At 40.2% G+C, this 19,454-nt stretch overlaps 1 protein-coding gene across 1 annotated transcript in view; it reads left to right on the top strand.

The window, feature by feature from the left end:
- Positions 1–9,992: 9,992 nt before the first annotated feature.
- The window catches only part of LOC108718623 (epiplakin-like), a 32,339-nt gene continuing 22,877 nt past the window's right edge, over positions 9,993–19,454 (top strand). The window contains exons 1-2 of the mRNA XM_041566758.1: positions 9,993–10,072; positions 18,850–18,927. The gene's annotated coding sequence lies outside the window, so the exon portion shown is untranslated. The remainder of the gene's footprint in view (positions 10,073–18,849; positions 18,928–19,454) is intronic.

Below are 19,454 nucleotides of genomic sequence, written 5' to 3'. Positions count from 1 at the left end.
AACCCCTCTCACCTCAATATTTTATTCTCATTTATTCTCCCAAACCAAATGCCCCCCCTCATGAAAACTCCCTAAAATGAAAGCACAGAGGGGTCATGTGACCGGACAACTCCCTGCAACTGCCGGGCTCCACCCGATACTGTAGATAAAGGATAGTCCATTCCCCGCATTGCTTCTGGGGGGTAATTATAGGCTGTAATTAATTCATTCTGGTTAATGGCCCCAAGCCTGTGTTATTCTCTTGTCAGTAATGTTTGTATTGGGACTGCCCCCCCCCAGATACAGGGAGTGCAGACGTACAAAGTATAAGGAGTGCCATTGGGGGTACAGGGGTCCAGCAATCAGGGTCCCATGACAAAGGAGGAGATGGAAAAGTGTAAATGGGCAGAAATTAAAGGGGTGGGGCTTTATATGAGTGGGTGGGGTTTGGGTGGATGATGGACAGGGTATAGGTCTACATTGGGGGCCCCATTGGCAGCAGCCATTACCAAGGGATCCCAGGTGACCATTGAGCCAATAATCGAACCCCCCCTGGGTGAGGGTCCTGCTAATGTTCCAGAATGAGGCCCCAGAATTCCTGATGTCACCGCTGAGGAGTCTCATATCCAAGTTGTCCAATACAATTCCATGACACTGGGGGCCATTGTGTGTAATAAACACTCAAAACAAAAATACAGTTGTGGATCCCCATTGTCCACCCAACCTGATAGGCCAAATCCAGTCCAACCAGAGAAACCAGTCCCAGTATGTCCCTTTAATTCCCCACCCCCCGTTCCTCTCCCTCTCACTCATCCCTTTCAAGGTTAATGTTTTTTTTATTATTGATTTGGGGTAATTAACCCTTATTTTTCCACAATCTGGTACATCAGCCCCTCAGCTGGGCCCTTGCAATACAGCAGGAGGGGAATTCTGTTGCAGAACTGTAACTCTCAGCTGCTCAAAACAGGATTTCTGGACACCAGGAGTTCTTAAAAAAACATCAATTTATTAACAGTCACAAAAGTACTCGCAGTACCTGCTGCTCTGAGATAAAGGGGTCGAGGCACATTAAGTTACACAGAGTATCACCCCCTGACACCCCCAGAGACAGACTTGGCAGGATCCCACTACATCTCTGTGACACCTTTTAGTGGATCTGAATCACCAGTGGAGCCTCCAGGGAAATCTCATTCCCTTTCCACTATGATCCCTACACTAACAAGCAGGGAGAGACACCCCCAATCTATCCTCCTATGTTGGGGTCACAATTGCTCTTTCTACCCCACTTTGTATTCCTTGTCTGTCTGTACCATAACCCCCACCTCTATCTCGATAACGTATATATATAAATACATGTTAATAATAATAATAATAATAATAACAATAATAATTCATGGGGTCCCCCTCCCTGACTCACACTCCTAGAGTGGAACTATAATAGGAGCTCACCTACCTCTATCTATATACCTCATTCATGTGTCCTGTTTCCTGACTCACTCTCAGACAGTAGGAGAAGATGGAGACAGTAAGACAAGATGGAGACAGTAGGACAAGATGGAGACAGTAGGACAAGACGGAGAGAGTAGGGCAAGATGGAGACAGTAGGACAAGACGGAGAGAGTAGGGCAAGACGGAGACTGTAGGGAAAGATGGAGACAGTAGGGCAAGATGGAGACAGTAGGACAAGATGGAGAGAGTAGGAGAAGATGGAGACAGTAGGACAAAATGGAGACAGTAGGACAAGATGGAGACAGTAGAACAAGATGGAGACAGTAGAACAAGATGGAGGCAGCGGGACAAGATGGAGACAGTGGGACAAGATGGAGACAGTAGAACAAGATGGAGACAGTAGAACAAGATGGAGGCAGCGGGACAATATGGAGACAGTAGGGCAAGATGGAGACATTAGGACAAGATGGAGACAGTAGGGCAAGATGTAGACTGTAGGACAAGATTGGGACAGTAGGACAAGATGGAGACAGTAGGACAAGATGGAGACAGTAGGACAATATGGAGACAGTAGGGCAAGATGGAGACAGTAGGACAAGATGGAGACAGTAGGGCAAGATGTAGACTGTAGGACAAGATTGGGACAGTAGGACAAGATGGAGATAGTAGGACAAGATGGAGACAGTAGGACAAGATGGAGATAGTAGGACGAGATTGGGACAGTAGGACAAGATGGAGACAGTAGGACAAGATGGAGACAGTAGGGCAAGATGGAGACAGTAGGACAAGATGGAGACAGTAGGGCAAGATGTAGACTGTAGGACAAGATTGGGACAGTAGGACAAGATGGAGACCGTAGGACAAGATGGAGACAGTAGGACAAGATGGAGACAGTAGGACAATATGGAGACAGTAGGGCAAGATGGAGACTGTAGGACACGATTGGGACAGTAGGACAAGAAGGAGACAGTAGGACAAGATTGGGACAGTAGGACAAGATGGAGACAGTAGGACAAGATGGAGACAGTAGGGCAAGATGGAGACAGTAGGACAAGATGGAGACAGTAGGACAAGATGGAGACAGTAGGACAAGATGGAGAGAGTAGGAGAAGATGGAGACAGTAGGACAAAATGGAGACAGTAGGACAAGATGGAGACAGTAGAACAAGATGGAGACAGTAGAACAAGATGGAGGCAGCGGGACAAGATGGAGACAGTGGGACAAGATGGAGACAGTAGAACAAGATGGAGACAGTAGATCAAGATGGAGGCAGCGGGACAAGATGGAGACAGTGGGACAAGATGGAGACAGTAGAACAAGATGGAGACAGTAGAACAAGATGGAGACAGTAGGACAAGATGGAGACAGTAGAACAAGATGGAGACAGTAGAACAAGATGGAGGCAGCAGGACAAGATGGAGACAGTGGGACAAGATGGAGACAGTAGAACAAGATGGAGACAGTAGAACAAGATGGAGACAGTAGGACAAGATGGAGACAGTAGGATAAGATGGAGACAGTAGAACAAGATGGAGACAGTAGAACAAGATGGAGACAGTATGACAAGATGGAGACAGTAGGGCAAGATGGAGACAGTAGGGCAAGATGGAGACATTAGGACAAGATGGAGACAGTAGGGCAAGATGTAGACTGTAGGACAAGATTGGGACAGTAGGACAAGATGGAGACAGTAGGACAAGATGGAGACAGTAGGACAATATGGAGACAGTAGGGCAAGATGGAGACAGTAGGACAAGATGGAGACAGTAGGGCAAGATGTAGACTGTAGGACAAGATTGGGACAGTAGGACAAGATGGAGACAGTAGGACAAGATGGAGACAGTAGGACAAGATGGAGACAGTAGGACAAGATTGGGACAGTAGGACAAGATGGAGACAGTAGGACAAGATGGAGACAGTAGGGCAAGATGGAGACAGTAGGACAAGATGGAGACAGTAGGGCAAGATGTAGACTGTAGGACAAGATTGGGACAGTAGGACAAGATGGAGACAGTAGGACAAGATGGAGACAGTAGGACAAGATGGAGACAGTAGGACAATATGGAGACAGTAGGGCAAGATGGAGACTGTAGGACACGATTGGGACAGTAGGACAAGAAGGAGACAGTAGGACAAGATTGGGACAGTAGGACAAGATGGAGACAGTAGGACAAGATGGAGACAGTAGGGCAAGATGGAGACAGTAGGACAAGATGGAGACAGTAGGACAAGATTGGGACAGAAGGACAAGATGGAGACAGTAGGACAAGATGGAGACAGTAGGGCAAGATGGAGACAGTAGGACAAGATGGAGACAGTAGGGCAAGATGTAGACTGTAGGACAAGATTGGGACAGTAGGACAAGATGGAGACAGTAGGACAAGATGGAGACAGTAGGACAAGATGGAGACAGTAGGACAATATGGAGACAGTAGGGCAAGATGGAGACTGTAGGACACGATTGGGACAGTAGGACAAGAAGGAGACAGTAGGACAAGATTGGGACAGTAGGACAAGATGGAGACAGTAGGACAAGATGGAGACAGTAGGGCAAGATGGAGACAGTAGGACAAGATGGAGACAGTAGGACAAGATGGAGACAGTAGGACAAGATGGAGACAGTAGGGCAAGATGGAGACAGTAGGACAAGATGGAGACAGTAGGACAAGATGGAGACAGTAGGACAAGATGGAGACAGTAGGACAAGATGGAGACAGTAGGACAAGATTGGGACAGTAGAGGCAAGAGAGCTGTCCTACACATCACTAGGACCCTTGTATTTGCTTCTCCCATTTGTAACACTGGATGGAATGTAACTAAGGGGTTAGGAATGCAAACAATGAGTTATTAGTAAACCCCCCCCCCCCCCAATCTGGCAGGTTCTGCCACTAATGTAAAAGTCACAACAGCCCCAGGGGATTAACCTGTTATTGTCTGACACAGATTTCATTGTGCTCCTGCGCTGTTGACAGGTATGTGGGTGTGGCCATGATCTATGTGTAGTTACAAGGGGGGGGGGTGAGTGCACCTGGCGGGGGATTGTTCAGCTGCAATTTTATTATTATTAACATGTATTTATATAGCGCCAACATATTGCGTAGCACTGTAAAGTAAATGTGATTATACAACTAAATGACATGAATTACATACATAGAACATATGGAGTTACATACATCACAATGCAATGAAGGGGGGGGTTCCTTTTTTGACATAATTAGCCCTGTTGTGTGACACAATGACATTATGGGCCCTGCTGTGTGTGTGTGGGGGGCGGGTGTTGGGGTTCATACAGGGAATATAGGGAACTTTTTTGAGGTTCTTTTCTGTTTTTTTAGTAAAAGTAGTGAAAAGGAAATTTCCCCGCAAACCCCCAGAGAAAGAAGAGGAGTCGATGGTCGAGTTATTTATTGTCTGTGATTGGTCGGGATATTGGGGCCCTTACAGATCCCTGACAGGCGCTACGCTGCATCCAATGCAAATAACTGCAGAGCACCCATATTTACACCCATATTTACACCCATATTTACACCCATATTTACACCCATATTTACACCCATATTTGCAGTTGTGCCGGGGGGTGCACTCTGTCACCCATACAATAAATAATCTGGAGGTGCAGAACATGGAGTCAGTGGACACAGACCAGTCCTGCCCTTACCCCCTGTGCTCTCTGACACTCAGCTTGGATATTGGGGGGCAGGAAAGGGGGCTCTTATGTTCTTTACTCCATCTACACCCCCATTAATATTCACAGGTCTTTATGTCCCTGGGCTACATGTTTAATGGCACATTGGGTAGAATGAAAGAAAATGGCCAGTGGCACTGCCCCCCCACCACAAAAAACTCTTCCGAGGGGAACCCAATCACAGCCCTTATTTGGCACCCCAAGAACATTTTTCATGCTTGTGTTGATCCCCAACTCCTTTTACTTCTGAATGTTGCTCACGGGTTCAAAAGATTGGGGATCCCTGGTCTATAGTCACCCCACTGACTATGGCACATTCACCCACTGATATACACTGTTATACACTGATATACACTGATATACACTGATATACACTGATATACACTGATATACACTGATATACACTGATATATACTGATATACACTGATATACACTGATATACACTGATATACACTGATATACACTGATATACACTGATATACACTGATATATACTGATATACACTGATATACACTGATATACACTGATATACACTGATATATACTGATATACACTGACATATACTGATATACACTGATATATACTGATATACACTGATATACACTGATATACACTGATATACACTGATATATACTGATATACACTGATATATACTGATATACACTGATATATACTGATATATACTGATATACACTGAGATATACACTGATATATACTGACATATACTGATATACACTGATATACACTGACATATACTGATATACACTGATATACACTGATATACACTGATATACACTGATATACACTGATATACACTGATATACACTGATATACACTGATATACACTGAGATATACACTGATATACACTGATATACACTGATATATACTGATATACACTGATATATACTGATATATACTGATATACACTGATATACACTGATATATACTGATATACACTGATATATACTGATATACACTGATATACACTGACATATACTGATATACACTGATATACACTGACATATACTGATATACACTGATATACACTGATATACACTGATATACACTGATATATACTGATATACACTGATATACACTGATATATACTGATATACACTGATATATACTGATATATACTGATATACACTGATATATACTGATATACACTGATATATACTGATATACATAACTGATATATACTGATATACACTGATATATACTGATATACACTGATATACACGGACATATACTGATATATACTGATATACACTGATATACACTGATATACACTGATATATACTGATATACACTGATATACACTGATATACACTGATATACACTGATATACACTGATATACACTTATATATACTGATATACACTGATATACACTGATATACACTGATATATACACTGATATACACTGATATACACTGATATATACTGATATACACTGATATATACTGATATATACTGATATACACTGATATATACTGATATACACTGATATATACTGATATACACTGATATATACTGATATATACTGATATACACTGATATATACTGATATACACTGATATACACGGACATATACTGATATATACTGATATACACTGATATACACTGATATACACTGATATACACTGATATACACTGATATACACTGATATATACTGATATACACTGATATACACTGATATACACTGATATACACTGATATACACTGATATACACTGATATACACTTATATATACTGATATACACTGATATACACTGATATATACTGATATATACTGATATACACTGGTATACACTGATATACACTGATATACACTGACATATACTGATATACACTGATATACACTGATATACACTGATATACACTGATATACACTGATATATACTGATATACACTGATATACACTGATATATACTGATATACACTGATATATACTGATATACACTGATATACATGGACATATACTGATATATACTGATATACACTGATATACACTGATATACACTGATATATACTGATATATACTGATATACACTGATATACACTGATATACACTGATATACACTGATATACACTGATATACACTTATATATACTGATATACACTGATATACACTGATATATACTGATATATACTGATATACACTGGTATACACTGATATACACTGATATACACTGACATATACTGATATACACTGATATACACTGATATACACTGATATACACTGATATACACTGATATATACTGATATACACTGATATACACTGATATATACTGATATACACTGATATATACTGATATACACTGATATACATGGACATATACTGATATATACTGATATACACTGATATACACTGATATACACTGATATATACTGATATATACTGATATACACTGATATACACTGATATACACTGATATACACTGATATACACTGATATACACTTATATATACTGATATACACTGATATACACTGATATATACTGATATATACTGATATACACTGGTATACACTGATATACACTGATATACACTGACATATACTGATATACACTGATATACACTGATATACACTGATATACACTGATATACACTGATATATACTGATATACACTGATATACACTGATATATACTGATATACACTGATATATACTGATATACACTGATATACACGGACATATACTGATATATACTGATATACACTGATATACACTGATATACACTGATATATACTGATATATACTGATATAAACTGATATACACTGATATACACTGATATACACTGATATATACTGATATACACTGATATATACTGATATACACTGATATATACTGATATACACTGATATACACTGATATACACTGATATATACTGATATATACTGATATACACTGATATACACTGATATACACTGATATACACTGATATATACTGATATACACTGATATATACTGATATACACTGATATATACTGATATACACTGATATATACTGATATACACTGATATACACTGATATACACTGATATACACTGATATATACTGATATACACTGATATATACTGATATACACTGATATATACTGATATACACTGATATACACTGATATACACTGATATATACTGATATATACTGATATACACTGATATACACTGATATACACTGATATACACTGATATATACTGATATACACTGATATATACTGATATACACTGATATATACTGATATACACTGATATATACTGATATACACTGATATACACTGATATACACTGATATACACTGATATATACTGATATACACTGATATATACTGATATACACTGATATACACTGATATACACTGATATATACTGATATACACTGATATACACTGATATATACTGATATACACTGATATATACTGATATACACTGATATACACTGATATACACTGATATATACTGATATACACTGATATACACTGATATACACTGATATACACTGATATATACTGATATACACTGATATATACTGATATACACTGATATATACTGATATACACTGATATATACTGATATACACTGATATATACTGATATATACTGATATACACTGATATACACTGATATACACTGATATACACTGATATACACTGATATACACTGATATACACTGACATATACTGATATACACTGATATACACTGATATACACTGATATACACTGATATACACTGATATACACTGATATACACTGATATACACTGATATACACTGATATATACTGATATACACTGATATATACTGATATACACTGATATACACTGATATACACTGATATACACTGATATATACTGATATACACTGATATATACTGATATACACTGATATATACTGATATACACTGATATACACTGATATACACTGATATATACTGATATATACTGATATACACTGATATACACTGATATACACTGATATACACTGATATATACTGATATACACTGATATATACTGATATACACTGATATATACTGATATACACTGATATATACTGATATACACTGATATACACTGATATACACTGATATACACTGATATATACTGATATACACTGATATATACTGATATACACTGATATATACTGATATACACTGATATACACTGATATACACTGATATATACTGATATATACTGATATACACTGATATACACTGATATACACTGATATACACTGATATATACTGATATACACTGATATATACTGATATACACTGATATATACTGATATACACTGATATATACTGATATACACTGATATACACTGATATACACTGATATACACTGATATATACTGATATACACTGATATATACTGATATACACTGATATATACTGATATACACTGATATACACTGATATACACTGATATATACTGATATATACTGATATACACTGATATACACTGATATACACTGATATACACTGATATATACTGATATACACTGATATATACTGATATACACTGATATACACTGATATACACTGATATATACTGATATACACTGATATACACTGATATACACTGATATATACTGATATACACTGATATATACTGATATACACTGATATACACTGATATACACTGATATACACTGATATACACTGGTATATACTGATATCTTACAACTCCCGGGCACCTTTATATTTGCTCAAGTGTTAGTCTTGTACCTGAGACACAACACGAGACACAACAGGAGAGCCAGGGGCAGTCAGACTCCTCCCCTCACACTAAGCCCACCAGTCACAGGCACATGTGGGTCAGTGGGGCGGGGCGTGTCTCACCTGGGAGGGATTGGGCGGAGCTTATATATTGCAGGCGGGTGCGCTGAGAGGAGGGAGTGTCACTGAGCTCGGGACACGGGGAGAAGAACAAACTCCGGAGTCTCCTCTGTAACAGGTCAGTGTGTGGCACTTATACTCTTGTTATTACTTTATTATTATTCCTCTTATTATTACTTTATTATTAATATTGTTACTTTATTATTGTTATTATTCCTCTTATTATTACTTTATTATTATTATTGTTACTTTATTATTGTTATTATTCCTCTTATTATTACTTTATTATTATTATTTTTATTGCCCTTTTATTGTCTGTCTCACTGTCCATATTATATCTCCTGCACTCACTTACTGTCCCCCAGCACCTCCACTCACACTCACTATCCTACACTCACTATCCTACACTCACACTCACTATCCTACACTCACACTCACTATCCTACACTCACACTCACTATCCTACACTCACACTCACTATCCTACGCTCACACTCACCCCACTAATTGCCCCTTTCCCCCAGTCTCACCTCATTACACAGTTTGGGGCAATTGTTGGAATTTATATGATCAGATGTGAGTTCTGGGGGTGACTCTGTATTTAACCCTCACTGTGTCCTACTGATATTCCTCATTTATTTACTGTGCCCCCACATTCCACCCCCACACTCACTTACTGTCCCCTTCCCACATTCCTACACTCACACTCACACTGAGCGACAGTTGTATTTTCTCTGCTGCTCCCCCCCCTCACATTCACCAGCACAGGGGGGGCTCCTGTACACAAGTGGGGGTTCATACATTGTGTCTGTCACTGTAACACTGGGGCCTCATAATAAATCCCAATTGTCCCCCCAATGTGATAAACTGCACAGTCCCCCCCCCCACATTCCTCTCCTCCCAAATATTCCTCAGCTGCCCCCCCTAATGTGACGTCGACCAGCCCTGTTATTTGTGTGACACCCACAATTACTTGTATCACAGGAATCTCACCCCCCCCGCCCTGAGGTGAGTCTGATCCGCACCCACTATAGACACATTGAGATCAACACTCCCCCCCCTCCCCACTTTCACCCACTCCCACATATACCAACAGATGTGACTCGGGAGAGACCACTCACATTTATGGGGCTCTGGAAAATATCAGTAACAGGATAAATGGCAAGAGGAAGAGGTGCTGTACAATATAGAGGTGCTAATCATCTACCCCCTACTGTAAATGATAAGGATATTAGAAGTCACTGAGGGGTTGTTCTGTGACCATATAAAGGCACAAGGCTGCAGGCTGAGTTATACAGGGAACTCTGAGTATCACTCATGTATTATAAGGGATAATGTACCCCCTACTGTAAATGATAAGGATATTAGAAGTCACTGAGGGGTTGTTCTGTGACCATATAAAGACACAAGGCTGCAGGCTGAGTTATACAGGGAACTCTGAGTATCACTCATGTATTATAAGGGATAATGTACCCCCTACTGTAAATGATAAGGATATTAGAAGTCACTGAGGGGTTGTTCTGTGACCATATAAAGACACAAGGCTGCAGGCTGAGTTATACAGGGAACTCTGAGTATCACTCATGTGTTATAAGGGATAATGTACCCCCTACTGTAAAGGATAAGGATGTTGGTTATACATACATATATATATATGTAGGTTCCAGCACATGATGTAAATACACAGAATATATCAGTTAGTCACATGTATAATATCAGTGTTTATTTTATTGCTGCTGTTCAGTTTATGTACTCAGGGCGTATGAATGATAATGTGAGGGGTGTGTCAGGCGGGGGGGTTGATGTTCTCACTGCTGTCCCCCCCACACCCCTCAGTTTCAGTTGACCACGTGTCTATGTGTGTGGGGGGGCAGTTAGTGACTGGGGCTGTATCAGTTCTACACTCACACCACATACCTGTAACATTGTGTATATATTTATATGTGTGTATATTATATGTGTGTGTATATATATATGTGTGTGTATTATATGTGTGTGTATATTTATATATATGTGTGTGTATATTTATATATATGTGTGTGTATATTTATATATATGTGTGTGTATATTTATATAGGGGACTGTGAGTATAAAGGAATACATATATAAATAGTCAAAAGCTGGATTAATGTCTCTGCATTGGGAGGTTTTCTGCATTTTCCCATTGGCTCTACTCTTGGTTTTACACTTGATTTCTCTCATTATTTCTTGCTTGTCCCTAGAAAATCACTTTATTTCTACCTACAAATCCCCCTGAGTTCAGCAGATAATAGTGAATAGTGAATAGTGCTGGGGAACTAGTGACTGCACAACTAGTGGATCTGCATTAGAACTAGTGATCAGTACTGGGAGTGGCTTCAGAGGGGATGGACTGCTGCCCATTTATTCTTTTCTGCAGCACAATGTGAGTTTGAAAACTGACTCCTCTGCCTGTTTCCTTTCAATTGGTCACATTTTACTGTTCTTAAACAGTTAACTTTCAGAATGGCTAATTCTAAGCAACTTTTTAATTGGTCTTTATTATTTATTTTTAATAGTTTGGTAATGATTTGCCTTCTTCTTCTGACTCTTTCCAGCTTTCAAATGGGGGTCACTGACCCAATCTAAAAACAAATACTCTGTAAGGCTACAAATGAATTTTTACTGTTACTTTTTATTCCTCCTCTTTCTATTCAGGCCTCTCCTATTCATATTCCCATCTCTTATTCAAATCAATGCATGGTTGCTAGGGGAATTTGGACCCTAGCAACCAGATGGCTGAAATTACAAACTGGAGAGCTGCTGAATAAAAAGCTAAATAAGTCAAAAAACACAAATAATAAAAAATCAAAACCAATTCAAAAATTGTCTCAGAATATCCCTCTCTACATTATGCTAACAGTTAATTTAAAGGGGAACTACACCTATTCCCTTACTTTATCTTTGTTTCCATGGTCCCCTGAAACACATAAAATGAAGGTTCTACTGTAAATATAAATATATATATATATGGGGCTGTACATACAAAGGAAAGCTAGATACACAGAATATGAAAATAACATATATTAACATAAATGGCATGAAACATTGGAGCCCGGATGGGCCCTTTAGTGACTAACAGAACCAAAAGTAAGTGTAACATTATCTGCTTAGTAAAGTCCTTGAGGGGAAATGTCACAGAACCTTATTCCAAATGCTCAGGGTCCCACCCAGGTGTACAGTAAATAAGAAAGGTAATATAAATTGGCTTCTGCAATGACTCTGTAATCAAACTGCCCCTAACCTACTGCCATCTTTATATACCAACAGTCATCTTTCTATACCAACTGTCATTGTTATATACCAACTTCCATCTTTATATACCAACTAAAATCTTTCTATCCCAACTGTCATCTTTATATACCAACTGTCATCTTTATATACCAGCTGTCATCTTTCTATACCAACTGTCATTGTTATATACCAACTTCCATCTTTATATACCAACTACAATCTTTCTATACCAACTGTCATCTTTATATACCTACTGTCATCTTTATATACCAACTGTCATCTTTATATACCAACTCTCATTGTTATATACCAACTACAATCTTTCTATACCAACTGTCATCTTTATATACCAACTGTAATCTTTATATACTTACTGTCATCTTTATATACCAGCTGTCATCTTTATATACCAACTGTCATTGTTATATACCAACTGTAATCTTTATATACCAACTACAATCTTTCTATACCAACTGTCATCTTTATATACCAACTGTCATCTTTATATACCAACTGTCATCTTTCTATGCCAACTGTCATTGTTATATACCAACTTCCATCTTTATATACCAACTACAATCGTTCTATCCCAACTGTCATCTTTATATACCAACTGTCATCTTTATATACCAACTGTCATCTTTATATACCAGCTGTCATCTTTCTATACCAACTGTCATTGTTATATACCAACTTCCATCTTTATATACCAACTACAATCTTTCTATACCAACTGTCATCTTTATATACCAACTGTCATCTTTATATACCAACTGTCATCTTTCTATACCAACTGTCATTGTTATATACCAACTTCCATCTTTATATACCAACTACAATCGTTCTATCCCAACTGTCATCTTTATATACAAACTGTCATCTTTATATACCAACTGTCATCTTTATATACCAGCTGTCATCTTTTTATACCAACTGTCATTGTTATATACCAACTTCCATCTTTATATACCAACTACAATCTTTCTATACCAACTGTCATCTTTATATACCAACTGTCATCTTTATAGATTCCCTGTGGCTGAAGGGAACTCAGTTATTTAATCCACTAGACTCCCCCTTATCTCAAAGACAGGGTGACGCTGATTCCTGTCGCTCTTCCACACAACTGCAAGGAAAATAAATACTGTGAAAAAAAATTATTAATTTCCAGCATTTCTATAAATATGGCTCTCCATGTTGTCCATGTAACATCCAACCACCGGAATGAGGCATTGGGAAGTACAGACTGGACACATCAGGTGTGACCCAAACCCTCTCTTCCTCATCCGGCACTACTGACCGCCCCAGCATTTCCCAAAATTATCCACTGGGCCTCACATAAGAGGACGTGTTTTTAACCATGGGTCCAATGTGGCCACCAGTGGGCAAAAGGGAAAGTGACTGCTCTGCTCCTGTCATGTCTCTGCCCATCACATTCCTATCAGCCAGCGCCCCAGAAGTGAGAAGTAGCCATATTCAACAGACAAGAAGCCTTCTAAAGGATTTAGGCAGTAGAGGGGTGCCTGTCATTAAACAAGAAAACAAGGATGATGCCCCCAAGGGTGGTCTTTGTAAACCAATATGGCGATAAAGAAAACAGGTGGCAGCAGTTTGGCATAAGTATTGGCACATACTGCCTTGGGCATATGCCTACGTGGTCAAGTTGAATTCCCTGGCCTTGGTGCGGAGGGGCAAAACCATTGATTCACATTTAGTTCCTTCAGTGGTTCAAAAGGAGACAGCTTCAAATAAACTCTGGGGAACCAAAGCAGTTCAATGTGGCTTTATTTTCCACACAACATGTTTTGGATATAGATATCCTTCATCAGGTGCTTGAGGAAGGATATCTATATCCGAAACATGTTGTGTGGAAAATAAAGACACATTGAACTGCTGTGGTTCCCCAGAGTTTATTTGAAGCTGATTTGGAAGATTTGTGGCTTGACGGGGCTGCTACTCTGTTGGAGATTCCCTAAATACAGTGAGTGAGGGATCACCAAAATATTTGAAAAGATTTGTTCAATAGGAGACCCCTAGGAAGTTAACCCCATTGGGCAATAAGAATAGGGGCATGTATCTGGGCTTAGCATGTAAATAAAGTTTGTCATTAAGGAAAGGATTTGTGGCATTCCAACGGGGGGGGGGGGGGATAGGGGCATCAGTGGTAGGAAAGGTTTTGGAAGGGGTAATAAGGGATGAGATACTTGACTACATTGAAAATCACAATATTATGAGTTTAAGTCTTGCCAGACTAACTTAATTTCTTTTTATGAGAAGGTGAGCAGAGACCTTGATTCTGGGATGGCAGTGGATGTGATTTACTTAGACTTTGCTTTGCTATTATAATAATAATAATAATAATAATAATAATAATAATAATAATAATAATACAGAATAATAATACAGTATAATAATAATAATAATAAACAATAACATTCTTAAATATAGCAATATAACTTTACCCATAAATCAATATAATATTTAAGCAATACAAAATGGTAGCAATGCTATTATGGATGTGGATCATAATGGGACAACATCACTAAAAGAAGATCCCACGTTAGTAAAGTATGGGCATTACTGAACTAGAGGAAAAGAAGTTTCATTTAAAGGAACAGAGTAGGGGGTTCATCACAGTGAGGACAGTGAGGTTGGGGAATGCACTGCCGGGTGATGATTCAGTTAATGACTATAAGAGGGACTTGGATGATTTCTTGGACAGACATAATACAAAGGCTATTGTGATACTAAACTCTATAGTTAGTATAGATATGGGTATATAGAATTTATGTGACAGTAGGGAGGGGTCAGTGTGAGTACTGGGTGTATTTGTTGGGGTTGAACTTGATGGACTTTGGTTGTTTTTTAACCAAAACCTGCCGCCCCAAGCCTTAATATAAATACAAGATGGAGACAGTAGGGCAAGATGGAGACAGTAGGGCAAGGTGGAGACAGTAGGACAAGGTGGAGACAGTAGGACAAGATGGAGACAGTAGGACAAGATGGAGACAGTAGGACAAGATGGAGACAGTAGGACAAGATGGAGACAGTAGGACAAGATGGAGACAGTAGAGCAAGATGGAGACAGTAGGACAAGATGGAGACAGTAGGACAAGATGGAGACAGTAGAGCAAGATGGAGACAGTAGGACAAGATGGAGACAGTAGGACAAGATGGAGACAGTAGGACAAGATGGAGACAGTAGAGCAAGATGGAGACAGTAGGACAAGATGGAGACAGTAGGACAAGATGGAGACAGTAGGGCAAGGTGGAGACAGTAGGGCAAGATGGAGACAGTAGGGCAAGATGGAGACAATAGGGCAAGATGGAAACAGCAGGAAGTAGAAAGGAAGTAGAGACAGTCACATGAGTACCAGGAAATATACTGTTATGTGTGTTTCATCTTTATTCAGTGGTTCTAAGAAGCAGACTGTGGTTTTGGGACAGGGATCTGGGGTCACTGAAAGTAATTATTTTGTAATTTGTCAGCTGAAATTGCAAGAATCTTCCAGGGACACTGATATTATACGCGGGGGGCCCAGCAGCTCTCAGGGTCCAAAGGCAGTATAATGGTGACTGGCAGGTATGACGGTTTGGGGGTCCCTCTCTACTAATTGTGATATAAGTTTATAAGTGGGGTTACTCCCAAGTATTTGTGCTGATGGGGCAGAATGTGGCAGCCGTACCCACTCCCATGCCACCCTGAGACACTTCCCCAGCTGTTTGGCAAAGTACAGAGGAATGGAATGTTCCGCTGCTGCCCAGCACGGGGATGAAGGGTTAACACATGCTCCTTTAACCTGTTGGTGCCTGGCAGGGATTATGGTCATTATTGACCGACCATTAGAACAGTAGCACCATTTAATTCCTCAGGTCCTGGCAGTGCCAATGTGTGTGCCGCCCCCCCCCTGCTGCCGCTCAGAGCATTGGGCATTTCCTGGTTCTTCAGTTAAAGGGACAGGCACAGACAGGGAGCCCCCATTCCTGTATCCCAGTCGGGGGTGCTGGTTGTGAGGGGAGGGCACTGTCAGTAAGGTGCTGGATTCCTGGGAGCCAACACTGTTTGTTCCATCTGGCAGGGCTGCGGGGAGTTGCTAAATTCTCATTTACACTTGAAATTTCATCAGAGAAGAGGGACACGCTGAGGGCACAACGGGGGGTTTGGGCGCTGAGGGAGGGAAAATCCAACCAGTCAGAGGCATCGGCACATTCTAAGCTCCTCCCTCCAATTAGGGGTGATGCCTTTTCTGGAATGTCTGAATATCGCAATTAATAACATTGTGATCTAGAATCATTTTTACTGGCCAGACTGGTAAAATACTTGGAATGTAGAAACCCTACCTCCAGTTACAAATGTACCCCCCTGCCAAGTCCCATCCACAGAGCACTGGCACCCATAATACTGGCACCTATAGCTCTGGCACACATAGCACTGGCACCCATAGTACTGGCACCTATAGCTCTGGCACACACAGCACTGGCACCCATAGTACTGGCACCCATAGTACTGGCACCTATAGCTCTGGCACACATAGCACTGGCACCCATAGTACTGGCACCCATATTACTGGCACCTATAGCTCTGGCACACATAGCACTGGCACCCATAGTACTGGCACCTATAGCTCTGGCACCCAGAGCTCTGACACCCATAGCATTGGCACACTGGCAGAGTGGGGTACAGAAGAAGAGTAGAGTGGGGTACAGAGGAGGAAAAGAGTGGGGTACAGGGCAGGGGCAGAGTGGGGCACAGAGGATGCACCCTTTGTATCCCAGGAGATCTCCCCCTGAGAGCACCCTTTCCTTGCACAATGATTTGCACAATTTCCACGTTTGGTGTGAGTTTCTATAGGTAACCGGGGGATCAGTATAGGGAATAATAGGGGGTACTGGTGGGACCCGGGGGCAGGTATAGGCCAGGCACATCAGCAGGGCAGCTCCAGCATTGTTGGATTTGTTGATAAAGTCAGAGAGAAGTAAGGAAGGAGCGGCAGGGGATGATCTTGTCCTTTCCTTCATTAAATTCACATTATGGTGCCAAGTAAATTGTGGCTGCCCCTGTGCCCAGGAGACTTCACGTTGTGCCACTAGTCATGATAACTGGGTCTCTGGTGATGCCAGACTTACAAAGTGCAGGGGAATTGGGGTCCCAGTGTAGAATGAACATTTCTCCCATTCCTGGGGGTGCCAGGGGGTGCCTGGGGGTGCCAGAGTGGATTATGCTGTAGGAATGTGTGACTGGCACAGCCCATGGGGCACCCTGCCTGGCACGAGACCACCATTTGTACTTGGGTTTAGGCTGATGATTGTGCCTGGCAGTTATATGGGCAGAAGGAAATTATTACATAATCGTTTGCTGATAATTAGGCTTCATTAGTCGTGAGACCGACCGGCCCTTTGTTGGATTCCAGTAGGACCGGTTTAGAACAGGACAGGCGGGGTATTAACTCTAAACCTCAGGGCATCAATGCCAACGAAAATACAGAGCTGCACCCGTGGCCCTAGAAATATCTGCCAATTCCCAGCATTTCCCTGCCAGTCAGATATCAACTGCCATCAGCAATTTATTTAAAGGGCAACTTCATTGTGTTTTTTTTTTTACATTTAACTATTTTAACACAGATACACTTTGTTCTCATTGCAGGTACAGAGATTACAGAGCTGTGGATCTTCAGCGCCACCTACAGGGCAGATATAGAGGAACAGCAGCAGGAGCCAAAGAGTAAGTGACTGCAGGGTTCAGTTATATGTTCCTAGACTACAATTCCAGGGGTATATTTATCAAAGAGTGAAGTTGGAGATGGCCCAGAGTCCTCTAGAGTGAAATTCCGCCACTCTCCATTCATTTTGAAAGGCGTATTTATCAAAGGATGAACTTTCACTTTTACCCATTGATAAATACTCTTTTAAAAATCCCATAGAAATGAATGGAGAGTGGTGGAATTTTACTCTAGTGGACTCTTTGATAAATATACCCCAATGTGTCATTTGTGTGATCCAGTAATAGAGAGAGGCGTGGGTACTGTGAGCATTATCTGTAATACCCCTGCCTGCGTATAGTACAGGAGTGGCTTCTATTGATTATCATCAGAAGTACAGTATGATGGCTGCACTTACTGTACACATATAATAGTCTTTTTGTGTATATTTCTATTCATATATGGATATACCGAGGGTATGGATTCAATATAGCAAGCAGGCTCCTCTCTTTCCACAAGCACTGGGTGTATTGCACTGGGTTGCAGCTTC

This window comes from Xenopus laevis, chromosome 6L (assembly GCF_017654675.1).
Source record: "Xenopus laevis strain J_2021 chromosome 6L, Xenopus_laevis_v10.1, whole genome shotgun sequence".
NCBI lineage: Eukaryota > Metazoa > Chordata > Amphibia > Anura > Pipidae > Xenopus > Xenopus laevis.
This window is presented reverse-complemented; position numbering and strand designations above follow the sequence as displayed.